The sequence below is a fragment of the Manis javanica genome, chromosome 12 (assembly GCF_040802235.1).
Source record: "Manis javanica isolate MJ-LG chromosome 12, MJ_LKY, whole genome shotgun sequence".
Lineage (NCBI taxonomy): Eukaryota > Metazoa > Chordata > Mammalia > Pholidota > Manidae > Manis > Manis javanica.
Window position 1 is genome coordinate 3,375,059 of NC_133167.1, and position 7,938 is coordinate 3,382,996.

The window sequence follows — 7,938 nt, forward strand, 5'->3', positions numbered from 1 at the left end:
CGCATTGAAGCAGCACTTCTGGAGTGTGGCAGTGTTCCACGGATGGTGTTTGAGAGGGTTTTCGATGGCAGGCAGATGAACAGTTTCTGTTTTGAAGTTATATGTTATTTTCATGTGCATTAGAGAAAGTATTACTGGAAAATATGGTAAACCATATAACTAGAACATTAAACCAATTTTGTTCATGGATATTATTGCCTAGGATGGGAGTAAATCATTTAAATTTTCAAAGGAGTCAACTTAAAGAAAAATATCAAGTGATGGATGAGGGATGTGTATGTGGACAAAGTGTTGGAAACACTGCCCAATAGTATTCAAGCATCACCCCCACTGGAGAATATTGTCTTCGATCTGTACCTCCGTCATCTCAAAATTTCACCTGATGTAGTTGAGGCCACGCAGAAAGCTGTCTCACTGCGAAGGAGGGTTGCCTTCTCTATCTGTCTGCCAATGGGAAGGCTTCCTTTCTGTCCCAGGTGGAAACCCTAGACTTACCAGGGGAAGTTCCAGAGGTTCCATTTGCCAAGAAAAGCAACTCTCTGCCATCTTTCTTATTTTCTCTGCAGAAGTTCCTGCTGCCCTGCAATGGGGGAATCGGAGGGAGTTTGCCCCCTGGAGTGGCCAGGACAGCTGAGAGCCAGGCTGGCAAGGGCTCTTCACATTATTACCGAAAAGAAATGAGTGTTTTCAGGCAGGGACCTTGTCTTAGGAATATTGTGTGAAATGTGATGGACTGAAATCTAGTTAGAGTCAGAATGGCTAAGGAAACAACCAAAATGGAGTTGGGAAGCCAGTGAGGACACGGGGTCTGCACAGTCAGTGTCTCATTTCTCAGAAGGATGCCGGGGAGAGCGTGCTGCCACCCACGTTCCTGGAGCCACCATCTGTTCTGGACTTCTGCGGACCTTACCTGGCTTTGGCCAAGGCAGCCTATCAGAAACTGAATAGTGTACGAGATTCTCTGCTGGCTGCAATCAGGAAATGTTCAAAATGACTTATGCAAATGAATCAACTTCCTGCTGTTTGGCTGTAGAAACCCCAAACCTTGTCAGCAATTAGGGGAGCATGATTTGGGAGCCACCCAGATCTGTTTTCTGGATCACGATCCCTAAGACCCCAGGTAAAGGCAACCAGTGTTCCTGCAAGCTTTGCCTTTTCTTTGCTTAACAATTGAAACCCATTCCTCCCAAGATGCATGTAAGTCGTGTATCTTAGTGCTCAAAAAACGCCAATTGAATAAGGCATGAGTAATAAGTTCTTCTGTTTTACCCCAAAGTAGCAAAACACCAAAAAATCTCATGTGTTCTTTAATGACTTGGAAACAGGGCTAACCTCCATGCTAAGAGGCTTCTTCGAACTTTCACACTGGAATGTGAAATCTGAGAAATCAAGAGACGTGAAATTATTTTTATATATTAAACAGGTGCTCAAGAAATATTTATTGATATTTTTGCTGGGTCAACTACTACCCCTTCAAAACTCATGTCTACTTGTGAATGTGACCTTATTTGGAAATAGGGTCACTGCTGATGTAATCAAACTAAGATGAGGTTATTAGGATGGATCCCAAATCCAGTGTGACTGATGTTCCCACGAGAAGAGGGAAATTTGGACACAGAGATGTAGACACAGGGAGAGCTCTGGATGAGAACAGAGACAGAGATTGGGGTTGTGCGTCCACAAGCCGAGGAACACCAAGGATTGCCAGATTACTGGGTTAGATAGCTTAAAAAATGAGCGTTGTAGAAATTTCACAGCAGTCTGCAAGTTCCCCATGAGTATTTCACATTTTGCTTTCTATTTTAATGGTACTGAAAAAAGTCAGCACGGACTTACTTGGGTTATCTGGAAAACCACTTTCCATGTCATTTCAAGGCCTGCATTTACATTTATCGCCTCTTCGGTGTCCAGTGGCCCCATAAAATAAGCCTGATGTCCTGGGGCGGCATCTTTCCCTGTTTGCCACCGTTTCAGGTTGGGCTATTTAATCAGTTATAAAGACACAACTTCTCAGCCACGACTGTTTTCACAGACGAAGACTTCACTTTCCTGTTGTTTAGCAAGTGAAGATTTTGACTCGATATAATTTAAAATTTAAGATTTTAAGATAAATTTAAGAATTTCAAAGTGGTGTTCTTTTCAGTTGTGCTGGACTGATAGGAGTGGAGGCATACTCAGAATGAGGATGATCCTGTTGCAGAAACCAGATTTGAAGTCATGTTTTGCTCAGGCAGCAGAGGTTTGCAGAGGTTTGACAGCAAAGCATGGTGGGTGAGGTCAGACCTCCCACAGCACCTGGGGGTGGAGACAATGGCGTCTGAGCCAAGGTTGTCCCTTTCCACCCACAGAGATGTGTCTGCCAGGTCCCACCTTCACACACTTCACACAGAGCCAGCCCGTTGGAACAGTCAGCGAGAAATGGAGGGATGGGCCACGAGTGAGTTTTCATTAAGCAGCAAAATTCATCTGAGCAATTTTAAAGATCTTATTGGTTTTATTTAATGGGTTATGAATTGGGCAGCATCTTGTCTAGCAGACAGAATGGAGCTCCGAAGAGCTGCGCCATGGAAAGACTTTATAGGCAGAGGGGGGTGGGACAAGGAAGTTTCTAGCAAGGGCACCTTACTTTGGTAGATGGCCAGAGTCCACCAGGCAGACTATCTCACTAGTGCTGACCAGGTAATTCCAGGCTGACTCCTGGTCCACTCCTGGGAGAGGCTGAAATGACAATTCCGTTAGGCATTAAATCTCGGTTTGGTGATGTGGACCTGGCCAGTGACTCCATCTGGGACCTGTTATGTCTCTCTCTCTCTTTTTAACAATGGCATGTTTTATATTTTTATTATTGCATTTTGGAATACACTTTTAAAATGATTGTCCTGTCAACCTGATTGATTGGCAGTTAAAAATAACTAGGAGAATACATACAAAAAATAAAAAGGGTAAATCACATCAGTGATACTGTTGGTGATTTAGAGGCCCATCAAGCCAAGCAATGAAACATTTCAGTCAATGACATGTAAACATAAAGCCACCAATATATTTTTCTACTATTAAACCCAGAACTGGCAATTTCGTTTTAGTAAGATAACAATCAGTCATATCTAATGATATCATTGATTTGAATTTTATTTTTAAGGCCTTTCCTTTGTCCTCTGTAAATGCCAGTTGCTGGTGAAGAAGGAGTTATGATCGGCTTTATGTCTGTGCAAATTTAGGGAGCATTATAATGAAAGAATTTGTCAACCATGGGAATCCATGAGAGTTATTTTCCTTTTAAAGGAAATTACTCAAGTTTGAGTAGTATAGTCCTCATGGCATTATAGTCTTTTCTGCATTTTATTTTCAAATTTATAAAAATAGCATTTGCAGTGTTTTCCTGTGACTATAATGGAAACATAGGTCCACTGCAAAATGTAATTGTTACATACAGAGAAGCTAAAGAAAATGAGAGTCACTTATAACTCTACTTCCCATACCATTTTAATATGCTTATTCATTTGGGGATTTTTTAATAAATATTTGCTTTAATAAAGCAAAACTGATATGGAGCCATAAAATTCTTTTTAAAATTTGCTTTTATCACTTGGTAGATGCTCATGACTGTCTCAGGATGTTAAAATGAGATTTTCCTAACTCAGAGTCTCAGCTGAGAACAACACAAACAGTGCCAAGAATCGATTTCCCTGAGCGAGTAGAGGAGACCCCTGGAGTGGGTCATGGGAAGTGATGGTGAGGAGCTTTTCCCAGCATTACCCCTTGTCCCAGATCTGTGAGAACGGGGACCAGGTAGCGGGGCTGGAGGAGAGACAGCTGGGACTGCTCTGGGGGGGATTGCTGACGTTCTGAGCCTCCCCCACTCCTGTGAAGGACAGGAGGGGATGCCTCTGGCACACCTGAGCCAGGTGGGACCCACTGGGAAGCTTGACTCCTGCCTTCTGAAATTTGGGGAGCATGAGGTCTGACTTAAGGCCTGAGGCTGTTTTAAGTGGGTCCTCTGGACTGGATTGGATTCCCCCCAAATTCATATGTTGTAGCCCTAATTCTCCCACATGACTGAACTGGAGGCAGGGCTTATGAGGAAGTGGTTAAGGTAAAATGAAGTGGGACTGGGGCCCCAGAGAACTGTCGTCCTCAAGAGGAGAAGAGGAGACTCCAGAGCTCCCCCCACCAGGTGAGGACCCCGCGACAAGGCAGCGCTGGCAGGCCAGGGAGGCACTCTCACCGGAACCCGACCCTGTTGGCCCTGTTCTTGGACTTCTGGCTTCCAGAGCGGTGAGAAATTATGGCTGTTGTGAAAGCCACTCAGTCTGTGATATTGTGCTGTGGGCTGAGCGGACGGGGACAGTGGGCTTCAGAAGGCGAACAGCAGTGTGCTTGGGACCTCGTCAGGGCACAGAGAGCATTTGGCCCGTCTTTAAAAGGGCACTCTTTCTACCTATGTGTAGACAGATCTCTCTCTCTCTCTCTCACACACACACACACACACACACACACACACACACACACACTAGGGACCGAGGGAGGGACAAGGGTGGACTTTCTTTGAAAGAAGTTCAAGTTTTCCCCTCTTTGCTTGGAAATCACCACCATCGTCTTTTGATCTAGGAAAACACCTGCCACGTACTATTAGGTGTGTCTGATTCGTAGGATTGACTTTAGAGGTAAGAAACCTCAAAATGGGCCAGTCTTCGTCACAAAAATACACTATTGAAAAAGCACCTGAGAAAGCTCTCTTTCGGCACTGGTCTCTTGTCTCAAGAAGAAATTCTCTGGGGCATTGGCCACATGGTGGTTTCCCGTCAATGAACACAAGCACTTAAATAATTTCATTTAAGTTTTAAAAGTCTTACCTTACCACTTGTAGAGGCATGCAAATAAAATTCAATTTGTCGATGCTTCTAAATGTCCCACTTTTTCTCATGAACAGCTGCATATTCCAAAGACTGCACTTTTTTTCTTCTTCTCTTTCATAAAAATAGAGGGAGGGAAGCATATAAGTACAAACATACAAAAAGCATGTGGTAGTTTCCTCAATGCCATGTATGCTTTGGATGAGTTACTAAGGAGAGTGGCCTTGGGAGCAGGCATGCACAGCTGTGCACCTGTTGAGCACTGCGGCCTGGGGAGCCTGGGGTGACAGTCAGTCACCTGCTGTGAACGCTTTGCTGCCAGCCTGCTGAGTCAGCAGGGCCTGGTCCTCGTGGGGGGGAGTCTCTTCTTTGCGTTTGAAAGCTCCTGGCATGGCAGTTGGTGAGTGGTCCTTCTGTGGCCCCTGAAATGGTTTTTAAAGATGTAATTAACCATAGGGGTGTACAGAGCATCCAGGCACTCCCAAGGCCACGGGCTTTCTGAGAAGGAGGTTCTAATTTACTGACTTTTGGTGTTGTTTTGTTTTTTCAATGAATGAGGAATCAAGGGAGTTACCAGAACTTAGAATTGAGTCAAAGGCAGATTTTAGAGAGTCTGATGGCTGGCAGGGGGGGTCCATGGGTCTCTGGCCCAGGGGAAGGAGCTCCATGCCTGCAGGGAACCCCCTTTGATGGTACTGATGGAGAAAGCGAGGGTCACATCAGCTTTGCTTCCCGAGAGGCTGCAGCGCCTGCTCGGTGTGGTTGGAAGGGCCAGCCCAGTACGTAATCAGGGCAGGGATGGTCTGGCTTCGGTGTGGCCCTGTGGGAGCCTAGGTCCTGACGTCATTGCTTTTCCCAGCTGAGAGACTGCGTAGATTACTTACACGCTCCTGCCCTCACTTTGCTCATCTGTAGCATGGGAATAACTGTTCCTCCCTCCTAAGGGTGCCACGAGAGGCTAGGGCAGGGCAGTGCCTGGCACGAGGCAAGCCTCCAGGGTGACGAGCAGTTGCTCAGACTCACTGCCGTGTCTCCTGCGTGTGGCAAGCCGTAAGGACAGCCCCAGCACAGGAATGCCATGGTGGTGGTTTAACGGCTCCAGGCTGGGGAAGACGCAGCTTTTGGTAGGTGCCGGGAAGTCATTTATCAAATTGAATTTGGAAGAGACAATATGTGCAGTAAGAAGGATCCTAAAGATCTTATATGGAAAAAAAAAGGCTGAGGAATACAAACCGTGCTTCACTTTTTCCTGCACTGGATTCATACTTAGAATTTTATTGTGGATTCCTTTTTCTGCTAAGATAAATGTCATTGCCGGGTGCCACATTTCCATCTTTACCAATGGCTAGTGACAGAGGGTCTTAGCCTTTAGTGTAAACAAGTACCTTAATCTTGTGAGAAAAAAGAGGCACATGGATGATGGATAAAACTGAACGATGAGCACAGGGCATTCCAAGGAGGCGCTGGGTGAAAGCGTGAAGAGGCTCTGACGGAGGGCAGGTCACGGACACGGTCCACGTGTCCACGCGTCTTTAAAGGCGGGGCCTCAGACTCTCATTACTCAAGAGATTACTAAGAAATCATTGGGAAATAGTTTAGCAAACCAGTGCAATTAGAGGGAAAACAAATTGACCATATTCTAAACACATCGAAACTGTAAAAGAGCAATTGCTTGTGGTTTGGACTGAACTCGAGTTCATAGGCTTAAATGATCTTGACAAACTTGTAAAAATCACCAATCAACTTCAAATAATTATTAAATGCCTAATTGCACAAGCACCGGGATCCTAATGTAAATAGATCTAATTAGGCTCTCCCTAGGGCAGAGGGGATGGGGCAGCAGAGCTGGGCGGGGCTCCAGGAAGCGGGGCTGCGAGCTTCCCGACGGGCTGGGAAGCTGCTTCACGGATCCCCCTGGGGTCTGCCTACCTTCACTTGTTCTAAACTATTTTGCAATTCCAGGCTTTCCTCTCTTTATTCATATTTTATAATTTAAAAGAATCAAAAGAAAAAACAGGGCTGGAGATTCTGAGAAGTTTTCTTTCTCTCTGGGTGATAAATACTTTTATTCTCCTCTACTAACGGTGTAACCAAATGGCCATTTCTTTTGACTCTCTTAGGAAATCATCTTTAGCTAGTAGAACTTAATTCTGTTTCAGACCCAATATTAAATTCCTCTTGTGATAATCATAATGTTGCCGTTATTTATTTCTAATTAACTAAAAATATCCTACAAAATAGAGTTAGTTTGAGATATTGAAACATTTTCTTCAAGGAAACTTTCCTCTTCAACCTGCTTGAATAAAGCAAGTCTTTGCTAAAGTGGGTCCAGGGGCTGTCAAAGCTCCTATTTACAGCAGCAGGACATTCTACTGTAACAACCTGAGGATATTTTCACTCATTCGTCTATTGCACAAGTGTTTACCACATACCACTCCATTCAGCATTGTGCTAGGTACCGTGAAGAAAATACGTAGTGCGGAGTGAAGAACGCAGTACTTACCCTGAGAGATTCTCTTTTTCTGTGGCAAGCAGGGGACGCTGCCTTGAGGACTTAAACTGGATCGGGCTTGCGAAAACAAACAAGGCCCCTTTCTGGAGGCCACGGTAGGGACGGGTGGGACTTTGTGTAGAGGAAACAGCACCACCCAGCAGACACAGCGGCCTGGCTTACGTCAGGGGTGCCCCATGGGTGGGGTGTCAGGTGAAAGGGTGGGATATCGGGAAAGGGGTGGGCCTGGAGGGGTGGGCAGGGCCAAGTACATCCCCCTGAGGAGCTGTAACTGGAATCTGGAGGCAGTGAGGAGTCGGTGAAGGATTTCAAGCAGTTGAGGAGGCTAGCAATCTGCAGTTTCAGATGAATTGATGTTGATAGGGGGAGGGGTATTGGAAGAAATGGGTTCAGATGCATGAACACCAACCAGGAAGTGCCACAGTAGTTCAGGCAGGAGGGCGGCAGTGCTGAATTAAGGGGGTGGCGTGAGGGGATGGAAAAGGTGCTCAGGTGTGCAGGTCCTCAGCTGCTGCTCCCTGTGGGTGCCTCGGTTTCCAGATGCAGGAACTCTGGAGGTGCTGATGCAATGGA

General features: G+C 45.6%; 1 long non-coding RNA gene across 1 annotated transcript; it reads right to left on the reverse strand.

Annotated features, from left to right (window-relative positions):
- Positions 1–2,585: 2,585 nt before the first annotated feature.
- LOC118970780 (uncharacterized) lies at positions 2,586–7,472 on the reverse strand. Its single transcript, XR_005058881.2, has 3 exons — positions 7,357–7,472; positions 4,854–4,967; positions 2,586–2,718 (listed from the first exon to the last, which is right to left on the reverse strand). It is a non-coding gene; the product is annotated as an uncharacterized lncRNA (long non-coding RNA).
- Positions 7,473–7,938: the final 466 nt, after the last annotated feature.